Here is a 16,636-nt window from a genome sequence, read left to right as displayed (position 1 = left end):
ACCATTTGTTTTATTGTCCATGTAGATATAATCAAAGAATAGCCCCTAGGAATCTATGGAGTTTTACTGAAATGAAGTTAAGGCTTTGGGTCGTGTGAAGAATTGTAAGTACCATTCCAAGAGCAGGGAAGCCACATTTCCTCTCAATTTCAAAATACAAGCTAGTCATCTTGAAAGCTGGAAAATTCACTCTCAATATACCTTGATAATAGGAATAAATATAGGCATGTATCTCAGCCATTTATGGCCCAAATAAACAAGGGATAAAATAATATCAGTAAGTGACAGAAAATATCAATACTGCCTAGATTTACACATATCTCTTACTAGAGCAGCTATCATTTTACACTGTGGCAATCTGTTTGCATGTCCATCTTCCCACTAGACTATAACCTCCCTTTAAGCAAGAACCAGTTCCTTTCATCTTTGCTAAGGATGCCCAAGTCTTCTTCCTTCCAAGCTCTCAGAACCAAACTTAGTCTACAACTATAAATGCCTATAAAACATGGCAGCAGTTTTGACTCTTTCTTCATTCTAAGTCATCCTACTTTAAAAAAAGTCAACAACTTTTTAACACTTCCAAAATATACTGAAGGAAGGGGAAAATCACACATTAAATTCTTGTCAAGTAACATTTACCTCCTCAAGCCCTGACTGATCAGAAATGACTGGACTTGGCAGCTTCTTTCACCACTTGGTCTATAAGCTAAATTCAGCTCCTATTGTGCCAACTGGAAAATGACAACATCCCTTGCCACCTCACACAACATCACATCCTGCCAGTCACTCTAGAGTCTGGCAATCTGGTGTGACCATTCCGCATCAGATCAAGCAGAAATTATAAACAAAATTTAAAGGGTCCTAGTAGCCCCATTCCAGAAGAGCAATGGTGAAGTTAGAAGAGATTAGAAGGGTGCCAGATTTATTACTATTGATTCCCTGCTGGCAATTTCATGAAAGGATATCCATCGCAGGAATAAAAAGAGCATCTGGATCGTTTCCAACTCTTTTGTCTTCAAGTTCTTTAAAAAAAAAAATCAACCAAGAAGGATAAGAAACTAGGAATTGGCAGATGGGGCCCAAGTTTCTCTACACAGTAAGAAGCCTTCATCACTACACCCTAATTATGCATATTTGCTCCTGCAGAGTCCAATACATTTATTTATTGAGCCTTACCACTGCCATCCTGGTAACCCAGAGAAGAAGCCAATCTATAATGACTCAAGCCACATTTCACAATAGACTACAAAGGACACATGATGTCATTTGCTAAAATGACTCAATCCAGATAGAAAGCATTCTGACCTATACATAATTGATTGACCTTTGCTATGCTTTCCTGGTTATTTATATACTATCATATGCATGAATGTATATCAGTGGTATTTACACTTGGCAGCTACTTTGGAGAACGCATTATTCAATTGGGATTTGAAGCTTTTTATGACCATTTCCTGACCAAATATTCATAAATGAAGGACAAGAAAAGATGTTACCTTAAAAATAACATTTAATAGGCTCTGGAAAGTCTAAGGAAGCTTTGTTACTCTAAGTGCTTTAAAATACAGTGGATAAGATCTATGTAAAGTTGAATTCAAAACACTAAGACCAAGGATATTAAAGGGTGCTTTATCTATTTTCCATTTAGGGCTCAATGATGATAGTAAAATATGCTTTACTGAAGGACTGGAGTATTTTGGATACTTGTGAGAAAAGCATCCTGTGGAGAAGGTAATTAGAGACCATAATAAACGACCAGAGAAAAGAGCACAACTATATGATGCTCTTTGACTTTTTAATTATGAATTTTGTTTTCTAAAAGGGGTAAGCTACAAATTAAATATTAATCAGATGATCAAGATGGTTTCAAGATAATCATAGAAACAGAGGCAGATGGACACACTAGATTAGGGAAGGAAAATGTGTAGCAGGTATGTCCTTATTCCCACTTTGCATACTCAGGGCAGACATCAATAACTGATCACTGAATTCTTAACCAAGAGCTCTGACATAGACTAAACACTTTTCCAGTACTACTCCAGGGAAACACTACTAAAAAGATGGACTTGGAACATGAAGTGAAATATATTTGCCATTGCCTAACTAAATCATACAGTTCATTTCAGATCCCAATGCATATTATATCAAAAACAGTGATGCCATTATGAAATACTCATAATTCAGTACTCCTTCGTTTGCTTGTCTAAACTAAATTTCCAGTGATCTGAAGGTGGATTCACTGGCACACATTGTTATTGTGCCTTAATAATATAATTAAATAATTCTCAAATTGATTCTATCTCTTGTTGTCATAGACTCCAAAACCCAATATAAAACTAAACAGATTTTTAAAACCAAAATTTAAAAGCAACATTTTGAATCCTGGGAAAACATGAAATCAAATTCAGCAGGTTTCTCTGAGTCATGGTAGGTTGGTATGATCCCTAGGGTAAATAAAAAGCAAAGAAGGGGTCTAAGCAGAATAAAATGGAAATGCTTATATGTTCACAGAAAAATATTATAGAGTGTTGAAAAGGGATGGCCTACAGTCATAAGTATCTACAGGGATAAATCTTAGAAACAAAGAATCAAGTGGAAAGAGCATATGCCGAAGACTACATACAGCAGTGCTTTCCAACTTATGTACCTCAGTGACTAGGTTACAAAGGTCTTAACATATTGATCCCCTTAGTTCTGGGGGTGAATAGTAGCTGAAGTGGCCAGAGTCTTTCAGTGGGACATGAATAGCAGTTATCCCAAGGCACTGTACAATATTTTCAAGTTCAGTGTATGCCAAGATGTGAAGAAGTTGGGAAGCACTGACATATGGTATAAAGCCATTTTTATAATGCTCAAAAACTAAAATATATCTTGTTTAGAGATACATACACATGTGGCAAAATTATTTTATAGGAGAAAAGCAAAGCAAAGGAAGGATGAGTGGAAAATGCATCCAGTACATCCATTCCTTCAGGATAATGGCTACTATCGAAATGGAAACACAGGAGATGAGGTATAGGGAAGGTACACACGAGTAATTTATAGTTCTTAAATTGGATGGTAGGTTCATGGATGTTTATTGTGCTCCAAATACACTGTTTTATAAATATAAAATATTACATAATGCTCATTTAAAAATATCAAAGTTAAGAAGCCAGGCAACTTTCTAGCTTATTCAGGATCAGTTTTTCACAGTGGAATCTCAATCATCTCAAGCACAGATACAACTTCTCAGGGAAGGCTTTAACCCAGAGGTTTCTAATGGTCAAAACCCTATCAAGGGGCTTCCCTGGTGGCGTAGCAGTTAAGAATCTGCCTGACAATGCAGGGGACATGGGTTCGAGCCCTGGTCTGGAAGGATCCCACATGCAGCAGAGCAGTTGGGCCCACGCACCACAACTACTGAGCCTGCACTCTAGAGCCCGTGAGCCACAACTACTGAAGCCTGCGTGCCTGGAGCCCGTGCTCCGCAACAAGAGAAGCCACCGGAACGAGAAGCCTGTGCACTACAGCGAAGAGTAGCCCCTGCTCGCCACAACTAAAGAAAGCCCACGCGCAGCAACAAAGACCCAACGCAGCGAAAAATAAATAAATTAATTAATTAATACATGTATTTTTTTTTTAAACCCTACTCGATGATGACAAGATTTAGTTCTAATCTAACTAAGAATTTTCATAACAATTAGCTGGACACCTAAAGTTCCATTTCCACACTCAAACAAAAATACCGTAAAAACCATGTGCAAGCCTCTTAATTAGGATTCATTTAGTTACAAAAAACAAAAATCCACTGCGGAGCTCAAGAAAAATGGGGGTCAGAATCAGAAATTAGAGGTATCCCATAGCACATAGGACAGGAAGTACAGCCAGGTCTCATGAGGAACCAGAGCCAGAAAGAGGGGGACCATTCAGATCCAATATTGATACATTCTGGGGCTATAGGATCTTGTTATCTCTATTTCTTTCTGGAACATTTACCCTATTGCTTCTACCTTAAGATGTGCTTTCTCTGCTTTGGCATTGACATGACCAAATATTTGTATATCTTCGCAGCTTAAGTGGCAACCAAGTGCACACCACTTCAAAATGACCAGAGGAAAAGAATCTGATTAACCCAACCAAGGTCAAGATCAGTCCACACCTGGTCTAATCAGCCACAACTATCTGCAAGGAGTTACCAATTCAAATACCTACAGGGGCCAGGCAGGTAATTAAAGATGTGAAGCTGACCAGGTGTGAAACAAGGAGCTGGGAGTAAAGGGCCGACAACAAACAGAGCTCCTGCTGCTTCTCAACTTTGGCTGTGTAAAAGCAGAAATCCAGGTTTTCACTGAAATTTCCTGATTTACAAAACTTATCGGCAGGCCATATTAGGCCACGGGTCTCTGCTGTCAGTGTCCTACAAAGAATGAACTGTGGATATGTCAGATTCAGAGGGTCACACTGGACAGACACGACCGTTAAGTGCCAGCCCTTTGGGTGAAAGGCCAGTTCTCGCAGAAGGGGTCATAGATCAGGCAGTCCCTCCAACAAAGCTGGGATTATGCACTACTCTTACATACACACGCTCACACACAAAACACATAGCTAAACCTCTAAAAATATCTTGTTCAAGATCAGATACTAAACTGGGTGGAGATAGTTTTCATGTGGCTCTGTATGGGTTCACAGAAAAAAGCAGTAAAGTACACAAAGAAATGAGACAAAGCAAACTAGAGCCAGAAAAAGACAGCATCATCACCTTCTCCTTTTCTATCCACAGATAGCCAAAAATGCTGCCATAAAAAGACTACTCACTACAAAGCAATTATAGATTCTTTTTTCAATTAACTAAGGGTGACACAGGTGCTCTTATCTCAATTTCTTCATCATACCAGAATTGTTAGACACATAAGTCTTAACTTAGATGTGACTTTCTCTAGGAAGCCGGTCCTGAATCTCTGATCTTGGGTTAGGCAAGTGCCCCCTTAGGTGCTCCCACAGCATCTTGCCCTCGCTCGCCTACATGCCCACCCCCCTGCCCGCCATGGCACCTAACCGGTAATATCCGGGCATAGCTATTTATCTCTGCATGTAGGTGAGCTTCCTTTTATTTTTTTTAAATTGAAGTGTAATTGACCTTCAACAAAATGTTAGCTCCAGATGTACAACACAGTGATTTGATAGTTCTATACATTACAAAATGATCACCACAATAAATCAAGTTACCATCTGTCACCATACAAAGTTATTACAGTATCACTGACTATATTCCCCATGCTGTACATTTCATCCCCATGACTCATTTATTTCGTAACTGGAACTTTGTACCTCTCAATCTCTCTTACCTATTTCACTCATCCCCTCACTCCCCTCCCCTCTGGAAACCACTTGTTCTCTGTATCTATGAGTCTGTTTCTGTTCTGTTATATTTCTTCATTTGCTTTGCTTTTTAGATTCCACAGATAAGTGAAATCATGTGGTATTTGTCTTTCTCTGACTTATTTCACTTAGCATAATACTATCTAGGTCCACCCATGTTGTTGCAAATGGCAAGATTTCATTCTTTTTTATGGTTAAGAGTTTGTGTGTGTGTGTGTGCGTGTGCGTGTGTGTGTGTGTGTGTGTGTACCACATCTTCTTTATCCATTCATCCATCAGTGGACGCCTAGGCTGCTTCCATATCTTGGCTATTGTAAATAATGCTTAAATGAATATAGGGGTGCACATATCTTTTCAAATTAGCATTTGCTTTTATTTTCAGCAGAAGAATACCCAGAAGTGGAATTGCCGGAAATCAGCAGAATCCACCCAGAAGTGAATTTTGTGGTAGTTCTATTTTTAATTTTTTGAGGAACCTCCATAGTGTTTTCCACAGTAGCTGTACACATTTACATTCCCCTAGGTGAGCTTCTTCAAAGCAAGGATAATGCCTAGTCCTCCTTTATGCCCCAGTGCCTATTCACTGAGTAAATTCATAGAGTCAGGCATATTGAAAATTTTATTCCTATTTTTTAGCAATCAATTCAGGGAAGAAAAGTTGAATTTAGACTTGATTCCTCCCTATTCTTTTGTATGAACTTAAAATTTTTCAATAAAAACACTTTGACTCAAACTAGAAGTACATATATCATGTTGAGTTATTACAAACTCAAAATCACATAGTTGTGGGGCTTTTTGTAATATGTAGTCATATTTAGGCTAAAAATCCTCAAAGGCACCCTCTGTCAGCTTGTAGATATGCATAGATTCTTCCCAATATACCTATATTGATGTACATATAAATATAGAAGAATAAGGCATGGTAAAATTCTCTACCTAAGGACATAAAATCCATATACTTAAACTTAGGAGAAATTTGGAGAAGTATATGCATGTCCTGAAAGACTTATGTTCATTCTAAAGAAACGAGTCTTGGCAAACTTCCCTAGTGCCAAGAACTGTTTAGGAGGAATTAATTTTTAAATGAAATAAGCTAAAAATGAAATAAATGTAGTATTATTTATAGATAAGTCTTATTCGTCGGTAATTATTGAAGGTGACACTGGTATGTTTTATCATTGGTAGTTGGACAAGGTTTGATCAAATGTCTCCCTTTTCTCATGAAATATAGATGCAATGTTCTGATTCTCACTGCTATCCCAGGTCTGGTGGTGCTTCATCATGTTCAGTTTGGTAACCTAAATAATGTGGGGGAAAAAGAGCGTAATTTCAAACCAATAAGTATATCTGCGATGGAAAGAAGTGAGGTTCATGTCTCCAGACGCTTGCGCCTAAGTTAAGACAAACTAAATTTTTAAAAGACTTAATGTTTTATCTTCAACAGGGGGGAGTCTTGTCTTCTCATTCTAGCTAGATGGGAGTATTTGGCAAATGTCTTCTTTGAAAAGCATTATTTAGCAATGGAATTACAGTCAATGTCATACGGAAAGATAAAGCAAACTGAAGGACAAAAGGATAAATGAAGAAATGTATAGCAGCACTTGCCAAGGCAAGTTCCATTCATGAGTATCACCAAATGAAAGGGATACTGGATTATATCAAGTTCAACAACTTTCCTTACTCCAGGAATTGTCAGTCTTTAATATTCATAATGGCCCTCCTGAATTTTCAGGAGGGGATAGAGCATGCAGAATTTGCCATGCTTACTGTCTATATAAAGGCTTTACCACTCTTCGGAATACCAGTGTTATCGGTCAAAATTCTAGCTCTATCACTTAGTAGCTGTGTTCCCATCCATGTGCAAATTTCTTAACCCCTCTGAGCATCAGTTACCTCATTTGAAAATTTAGTCCTTTAATTTACACTTCATCAGAACTTCTGTCGTTCACTTTCCTTTGAAGTTATTTCCTATAATTAGTAATAGATAATAATATCTTCAGGGACATCCCTGGTGGCGCAGTGGTTAAGAATCCGCCTGCCAATGCAGGGGACACGGGTTCGAGCCCTGGTCTGGGAAGATCCCACACGACGCAGAGCAACTAAGCTCGTGCACCACAACCACTGAGCCTGCACTCTAGAGCCCAACGAGCCACAACTATTGAGCTTGCATGCCACAACTACTGAAGCCTGCGTGCCTAGAGCCTGTGCTCCGCAACAAGAGGAGCCACCACAATGAGAAGCCTGCGTGCTGCAACTAGAGAAAGCCCATGTGCTGCAACCAAGACCCACGCAGCCAAAAATAAATAAATAAATATATTTATTAAAAACAAAATATCTTCAGCTGCAGTAATTCATCTCCTATTCAATTTACAAAATTTATATACATTCTTTTATGCACTCAACAAACAATTATTAAGCATTTGGCATATGCCAGGCTAAGCTAGTAACAGGATATGAATATACACAGAGCTGATAGTCTTGCTGGGGAGACACTGACGAAATCTTAACACAGGTTAGCAGCAGGTACCAAAAAGAGAGACTATAACAAGAGGCCTAAACTGTAGGGGAGAAATATTGGAGTTGAAATCTGAGGAGATGAAATTAAGTCAGTGCAGATAAACGAAACAGAATTCTAGAGGCCAAGGGAACAAGAATGCGCAAAGACCATGTGGCAGAAGGGAGGAGAGTGATTTTAAGGAGGAGAAAGGGTAGTGTAGTTGGAGTTCAGAGAGCTAAGGGAGATAATATGAAAAGAATCAAGAGAGCAAGACAGGAGGCTGTGTTAGGCTTTGGAATGGTGGAAATGGTTTCCACCTGGGGAGTGGCATAATCAAACTAGCATTTTGAAAATCTCCCTCAGGCTATATTTGGAAAATGGATTGGATGGGGACAAAAGTGGATGCAAGGGAATCAGTCAAGAGGCTATTGCAGTAATAATGATAACTTAGACTATGATGGGAACAGTAGATACAGTAGAATTACAACAAATCTGAGAGATATTTAACAATTGGTAATGACTGGGTAAAGGAGTTGGGTTCATTTTACACAATAAAGTCTTAAGCTTCAGTATTTGATCTGGTATATAAAATGTACTTCCAAATCAGCTGACGGTTTTTCTTTACTATATTATGGCAGATTTATCTCAATTACTATAATACTTCTCCTCTTTCAAAAACTGTCATGATTCTTAATCATATTCCACAACGGTCATTGTTGGATGTTTTTGCCTTATGGAATAGTGGAACCAAAAACTTTAAAATATATTTATGTTAAATATATCATGTGTCTTTTTGTACATTATCATTACTCTTAACTTAATACATTGTGAACTGCAGTGCTCACCTCCGCACCCATTTTCCATCAGCACTGGTAATGTGGACTACTTGTTCCTGCCTACGATTCACTCAAGATGAGAGCAAATTTATTTGTGGGAATATGTATGAGGTTTGCTCTGGGAACAAAGGAACAGTACTGTACACCATACTGGCGGTTATCATTCCTTCCCCAAATTGCTGCTTAATCTCGTCAACAAACAAACAGAACACGGTAAAATAACAAGGATTACAGATACTTAAGAGTTTAGTGGACTGACTGCCCATATGTTGAAGTTGACAGGAAGGATAAACCTGTTCCCAATGTATACATTTGAATTTTAAAAGATTTAGACAGAAAGTTGATGACTCTTTGAAAACAATATTTTAAAAGTGTATTTAATACATAAATAAAAAGGAGAGAATACAAATATTTACAGTGGTTACTTCTGAGGAAAGGGTTTGGGGTGCAAGTATAGGGGACTTTGCCTATTATTTTATATGTTTGAATTTTAAGAGCAGGCATTATTTGGTAACCAAAATAAAAGAAAAAACAGCAGATATGAAAAACAAGATCAATAAAATAATCGCACTGTTTCGTAATGCCAGGAGAGTGAAGGCAGCATTTATCACAGAAATGAAATGTATTACATTAGACTTTCATTACATACAACTATTTTTCAAGGTCCATGATCTGACTAACTCATGGCATTTATCTATACACTAAGTCTCCACAATCAACTTGATGTACCCTGTATCTCTGGAATATCTGACTAGACAACAAATTATCCCAAAATTGAGGCGGTAGACTTTGGGAGCAACTGTAGATTTGGGGTTTGCTTTCTGCATCTGATTTGTTTCTGGTTTTATGTTTATCTTAGTTTAGTATTTAGGGTTTATTACCATTGGGAGATTTGTTTATTGATTTGCTTGCTCTCTTCCTTTTTTTTTAATATATATGTATATATATATTTGTTCCTTTTACTCTTTTTGTGAGTGTGTCTGTGTATGCTTCTTTGTGCGATTTTGTCTGTATACCTTTGCTTTTACCATTTGTCCTAGGGTTCTGTCTGTCTGATTTTTTTAAAATTACTTTTTAATTTTTTTAACTTTTAATAATTTTTTCTATTTTAATAACTTTATTTCATTTTTTTTCTTTCTTTCTTTCTTTTTCTCTCCCTTTTCTTCTGAGCCGTGTGACTGACAGGGTCTTCATGCTCTGGCCATGGGTCAGGCCTGTGCCTCTGAGGTGGCAGAGCCGAGTTCAGGACATTGGTCCACCAGAGACCTCCTGGCTCCACTTGATATCAAACAGCGAAAGCTCTCCCAGAGATCTCCACCTCAACGCTAACACCCAGCTCCACTCAACAACCAGCAAGGTACAGTGCTGGACACCTTATGCCAAACAACTAGCAAGACAGAAACACAACCCCACCCATTAGCAGAGAGGCTGCCTAAATTCATAATAAGGTCACAGGCAGCCCCAAACACAGCACCAAACATGGTCCTGCCCACCAGAAAGACAATATCCAGCCTCATCCACCTGAACACAGGCACCAGTCCCCTCCAACAAGAAGCACACAACCCACTGAACCAACCTTAGGCACTGGGGGCAGACACCAAAAACAAAGGGAAGTGTGAACGTGCAGCCTGCGAAAAGGAGACCCAAACACAGTAAGTTAAGGAAAATGAGAAGACAGAGAAACACACAGCAGATAAAAGAGCAGGGTAAAAAACGACCAGACCAAACAAATGAAGAGGAAATAGGCAGTCTACCTGAAAAAGAATTGAGAGTAATGATAGTAAAGATGATCCAAAATCTTGGAAATAGAATGGAGAAAATAAAAGACATGTTTAACAAGGACCTAGAAAAACTAAAGAGCAAACAAACAATGATGAACAACACAATAAATGAAATTAAAAATTCTCTAGAAAGAATCAATAGCAGAATAACCGAGGCAGAAGAACGGATAAGTGACCTGGAAGATAAAATAGTGGAAATAACTACCGCAGAGCAGAATAAAGAAAAAAGAATGAAAAGAATTGAAAACAGTCTCAGAGACTTCTAGGAAAACATTAAACGCACCAACATTCGAATTATAGGGGTTCCAGAACAAGAAGAGAAAAAGAAAGTGACTGAGAAAATATTTGAAGAAATTATAGTTGAAAACTTCCCTAATATGGGAAAGGAAATAGTTAATCAAGTCCTGGAAGCACAGAGAGTCCCATACAGGATAAATCCAAGGAGAAACACGCCAAGACACATACTAATCAAACTATCAAAAATTAAATATAAAGAAAACATATTAAAAGAAGCAAGGGAAAAACAACAAATAACACACAAGGGAATCCCCATAAGGTGAACAGCTGATCTTTCAGCAGAAACTCTGCAAGCCAGAAGGGAGTGGCAGGACATATTTAAAGTGATGAAAGGGAAAAATCTACAACCAAGATTACTCTACCTAGCAAAGATCTCATTCAGATTCGACGGAAAAATTAAAACCTTTATAAACAAGCAAAAGCTAAGAGAATTGAGCACCACCAAACCAGCTTTAAAAAAAATGCCAGGACATGGAAGCAACCTAAGTGTCCATCAACAGATGAATGGATAAAGCAGATGTGGCACATACATACAATGGAATATTACTCAGCCATAAAAAAAAAGAAATTGAGTTATTTGTAGTGAGGTGGATGGACCTAGAGTGTGTCATACAGAGTGAAGTAAGTCAGAAAGAGAAAAACAAATACTGTATGCTAACACATATATATGGAATCTAAGAAAAAAAACCAAAAAATGGTTCTGAGGACCCTATGGGCAGGACAGGAATAAAGACACAGACGTAGAGAATATACTTGAGGACACGGGGAGGGGGAAGGGTAAGCTGGGACGAAGTGAGAAAGTGGCACGGACATATATACACTACTAAATGTAAAACAGATAGCTAGTGGGAAGCAGCCTCATAGCACAAGGAGATCAGCTCGGTGCTTTATGACCACCTAGAGGGGTGGGATAGGGAGGGCGTGAGGGAGACGCAAGAGGGAGGAGATATGGGGATATATGTATATGTATAGCTGACTCACTTTGTATAAAGCAGAAACACACCATTCTAAAGCAATTACACTCCAATAAAGATGTTTTTAAAAAAGTACAGGGCTTCCCTGGTGGCACAGTGGTTAGGAATCTGCCTGCCAATGCAGGGGACACGGGTTTGTGCCCCGGTCCGGGAAGATCCCACATGCCGCGGAGCGGCTAGGCCCGTGAGCCACAACTACTGAACCTGCGCGTCTGGAGCCTGTGCTCTGCAACGGGAGAGGCCACGACAGTGAGAGGCCCGCGCACCGCGATGAAGAGTGGCCCCCGCTCGCCGCAACTGGAGAAAGCCCTCGCACAGAAACGAAGACCCAACACAGCCAAAAATAGATAAATAAATAAATAAATAAATTTATTTAAAAAAAAAAAGTGCAGATTCTTTCCTATCCCAAGATTATGAAGACATTCTATTTTTCTTACCTTATTGAACTTGCAAGAATCTCTAATACAACGATGAACAAAAGTGGAAATAAAAGATATATTTATCTTATTCACAATCTCAACAAAAAAGCTGTCAGTATTTCAACATTAAGTAGTAGAGGTTCTCTGTAGCTTTTTTGTAGATATCATTTATCTAATTAAGAAAGTACTGCTCTATTCCCATTTTGCTAATGTTTATCACAAATGAGTGGTAAACTTTATCAAAAGGTTTTTTTCCTCTCACCTACAGAGATGATTGTATGGTTTTTCACTTTTACTCTATTAATGTGGTAAACTGCATTGACTGATTTTCCAATAATTAACTTGCATTCTTAGAATTAACCCAACATTTTAGTAATATATTATCCATTTTATATGTCACTGAATTTGATTTACTAATTTTTGCTAATGTTTTAGTTAGGATTTTTGCATCTATCTTCAGAAGAAAAATCGGACTATGAATTTCTTTTCTTTTAATATCCTTCTTGGCTTTGGCGGCAAGGTTATGCTGTCCTAATGTGAATTTATATTTGACTGTTTCCTCCTTAAATGTTTGGAAGAATTTGCTGGAGAATTGAAGTGGTAATTTCTTTACCAGAAGATCTTTAATTATGAAGCAAATTTCTTTAACAGATATAGGATAATGCAGATTTTCTAAAATGTGTTATATCAATTTTAGTGTGTTTTTAAGGAACTTAAACATTTCATTTAAATTTTCAAATTTATTAGCATAAAATCTTGGTAATACCTAATTATATCATCCTCTTAATATCTATATTCTAGTGTTATTCTTTTTGCATTTGTGATTTTAGCAGTTTGCAACTTATTTTTTTCCTTAATTACTCTTACCACAGTTTTATAAATTTTGTTAGCCTTTTCAAAGAACTGATTTTTGGCTCTATTTATTTTTTTACTGCTTGTTTTCTGTATCAATGACTTCTGTTCTTATCTTTATGTTCTTATAATTTCTTTAAGTTTACTTTGCTTGTTTAGATCCTTGAGACTGACATTTAGATCACTGGCTCTCAGCCTTTCTTTTTTTCTAATATAAGAATTTAAGGGTATAAATTTCCCTATAAGTACTGTTTTAGCTGTAACCCACAAGGTTTGATATGTTGAATTTTCATTATCACTTGAATGTATTTCTAATTTTCATTATGATTAGTTACTTTGACACATGGGGGAAAGAGTATTAGTTAATTTCCAAATATTAGAATTTTCTCATTTTCATTTTGTTGCTGACTTCCACTTTAATACTATTGTGATCAGAAAATAAACTCCGTGCCTCCCATCTTCTGAGATTTGTTGAAAAATGCCTCTGTCTAGGCATACATACTAATGGCCAAATGTTTCTTGTGCACTTAAAAAATGAATATTCTTCAGTTGGTAGGTGTAGGTATATATATTTCTATACATTACAATTAGATCAAGTTTGTTAAATGTGGTATCTGAATCTTCTATATGTTTACTGACTTTTTTTCTGCATGTTCTATTAATTATTAAAGAGGTATGGTGAAATCCCAAATAAGTTTGAGGATCTGTATATGTCTTGTTTTAGTACTATTAGTTGCTTACTTTTTAATATTTTAAGGTATTTCTATTTGTATGCACACATAAAACTGCACTGCATCCTTCGGTTAATGTTTGCATGGTATTTCTTTTTTTACTTTTAACTTTTTATGGCTTTATATTTAGAGTGTGCTGGGTATAGTCAGCAAATAGTTGTCCTTTTGTATGATCCAGTCCAATAATCTTTGTTTTTAAATTGAAGTTTTTAGTCTTTCACATCGGTGTTAAATCTCCACCTTAATACGTTCTTTATTTGTCTCATGGTTCTTTATTCCTTAACTCTCCTTTTATCTGCAACTAAACAAATTTTTTTTTTTATTATTCTACTTTGTTCCTCTTTCAGCTCGCTAGTTATACATTCTTTAAGTGGTTACCCTAGAAACTAAAATATGTTCCCTTGACTTATTACAAGCTACCATAATCAATATTTTACCATTTCCTGAATAAGGACTTTACTTTTTTTAACTTCATTTACCCCGCACCCCACGGTCACCTTAGTTATTATTATTGGTTTTTATTGTAATGCTACATATATTTTATCTTTCAAGTTTTTTGTTATGGAGAATTCCAACATATAAAAAAATGAATTAACAATGCAATGAAACCCCGATATCCAACAGTTTAATGATCATGACCAGTCTTGTTCCATCTCTATTCCCACCCACGTCTCCCTCAACCATATTATTTTAAAGAAAATTCCAAACATCATATCATATCTCTTGTAACTATTTTTTGTCACTTACTATTTAGGATGTATCTCTAAAAGATAAGCAGTTTTTTGAAACATAACCATAATATTATCAAACATTAAAAAATTTAACAATGATGCCAGAATGCCATCAAATATTCTGTAATTATTCAAATATCCAAATGTCATAGCTATTTTTACAATTATTCTAAAATCAAGATCCAAATAAGTTCTGTACACTGTAATTGGTTGATATGTCTTTTAATGTTTATTTTACCTACAAATCTCCCTAAATCTTTTTTTCCCTTGCTACTTATTCATTAGAGAAACTGGATTCTTTGAACTAAGGTTTTCCATTATCTGATTTTTTGGTATGGTATTATATTAAACAAAATGTCCCCTATCTGTAAATTCTATTTGTTGGTAGTTAGATCTAGAGGCCTAGTCAGACTCAGGTTCATTTTTTGTTGTTTTGTTTGTGGCAGGACTACCTCATGGCTGATGGTGTGTATTTCTCTTCAGCAGGCACACCATGTCTGGCTGTATTCTGTAATATTCCTAGTCATTAATATTCAATGCCTGGATCCATTAATTCATTAGAATTTAAAAATAAGAATATTCTAATTATCATTTTTTCATTTATTAGCTGGAATACTATTATCAAGAGAAAATTCTCCCCATCTATGTTAACTTACTCAGTAGTATGAGAAATGCAGAATAAATGTTCAATTCTTTAAATTTTTATACTATATTTTAAAATAATAAATAAACCACCCTTCTATGGTAACCAATTGTTATTATTAAGATTATGAACCTATGGATTTAAAATATTTAATTCCAATCATTGCAGTTCCTATTCCAATGGAGGCTTAAATTGTCCCATCTTTGGTTACAGGGAGTTAAACTCTGCTAGACATTATTTGGATTGTTTCAAACAGTCTATATGCATTTATATTTACTTGTATATTTATCCTTTTTGGTGCTTTATATGCCTTCCTGCACTTCCATGATTTCACCTGAGACCATTTCTCTTCTGGTTGCAGAGTTCCCTTTGACAGTTTCATTGTAGAGAAGCTGGTAATTAATTCTCATTTTAATTTTTCTAAAAATATCTTTTTGAAGGATATGCTCACTGCATATAGAATTCTAGGTTGACAATTACTTTCTTTGGGTCTTTAAATATGTCATACTATTTTTCTTTAGCTTCCATTGTTTCTGTTTAAAAATTAGTTATAAGTCTAACTGGTATTCCTTTGAAACCGTATCTTTTTTTCCTTTAGATATTTTTAAGATTTTCTTTTTGTCTTTGGTTTTTCAGTAGTTGTACTACAATATATGTATATTTTTTATTTGATTTTCTTTGCTTATAGAGTTTCTTAAATTTCTGGCTTGATATTGTTCATCAATTTTGCAAAATTCTTGATCAGTATCTCTTCAAATACTGCTTCTGCTGCTATTTTCTCTCTCATCTCCTTCTGGTGTCCAATGACCAGGCCCAAACCTTTGCACTATCCAATACGTCTCTTATGGAATTTTCTTTATTTTTGCATTCTTTTTTCCACTCTGTGTTTTAATCTGGGTATTTTCTACTGACCTATCTTTTAAGTCACTAATCCTCTCTTCTGATGTATCTAATATGTTTTTAAAACCATCTACTGGGTTCTTAATTTCAGTTACTATAATTTTAAGTTTGAAGTTGTCCATTTGATTCCTTTTATAGATTCCAGATCTCTAGTGAAACTCTGTCTCTTCTTGAACATATTAATCAGTTATTTGGAAGTCTGTGTCTGATAACTCCAATATCTGAATCACTTCTGAATCTATCACTTTTGGCTATTTTTTCTTTCTTGATTTTTGTTCATTTGTTCTTATTTCCTGGCATGCCTACTAATTTTTTAGTAAATGACAGATACATTGTTTATGGAAAATTATACAAGTTTGAACAATGTTACCTTCCTCCAAAGATGATTTGAGCTTCTTCTGGCAGGCAGATCATCTTGATTCAACTGAGGGTGGTATATTTCCAGTTTGCTTTTATCCTAGGATGTAGCTATTCAGGAGACCCAATTAAAAGCCTTGAGTGGGGCTTCCCTGGTGGCGCAGTGGTTGAGAGTCTGCCTGCCAATGCGGGGGACACGGGTTCGAGCCCTGGTCTGGGAGGATCCCACATGCCGCGGAGCAACTGGGCCCGTGAGC

The 16,636-nt window shown here is 36.5% G+C and overlaps 1 protein-coding gene and 1 long non-coding RNA gene across 9 annotated transcripts in view; both read right to left on the bottom strand.

Annotated features, from left to right (window-relative positions):
- FHIT (fragile histidine triad diadenosine triphosphatase) overlaps positions 1-16,636 on the bottom strand; it is a 1,491,711-nt gene that overhangs the window by 1,202,578 nt on the left and 272,497 nt on the right. The gene's annotated exons all lie outside the window — the stretch shown is intronic.
- The window catches only part of LOC309606968, a 30,337-nt gene continuing 25,827 nt past the window's right edge, over positions 12,127-16,636 (bottom strand). The window contains exon 2 of the long non-coding RNA XR_014232167.1: positions 12,127-16,515. This is a non-coding gene — a long non-coding RNA (uncharacterized lncRNA). The remainder of the gene's footprint in view (positions 16,516-16,636) is intronic.

This window comes from Balaenoptera borealis (genome assembly GCF_965194805.1).
Source record: "Balaenoptera borealis genome assembly, chromosome: 12".
In the NCBI taxonomy this organism is placed as follows: domain Eukaryota; kingdom Metazoa; phylum Chordata; class Mammalia; order Artiodactyla; family Balaenopteridae; genus Balaenoptera; species Balaenoptera borealis.
Note: the sequence above shows the minus strand (reverse complement) of the source record. Positions and strands in the feature narration are given on the sequence as shown.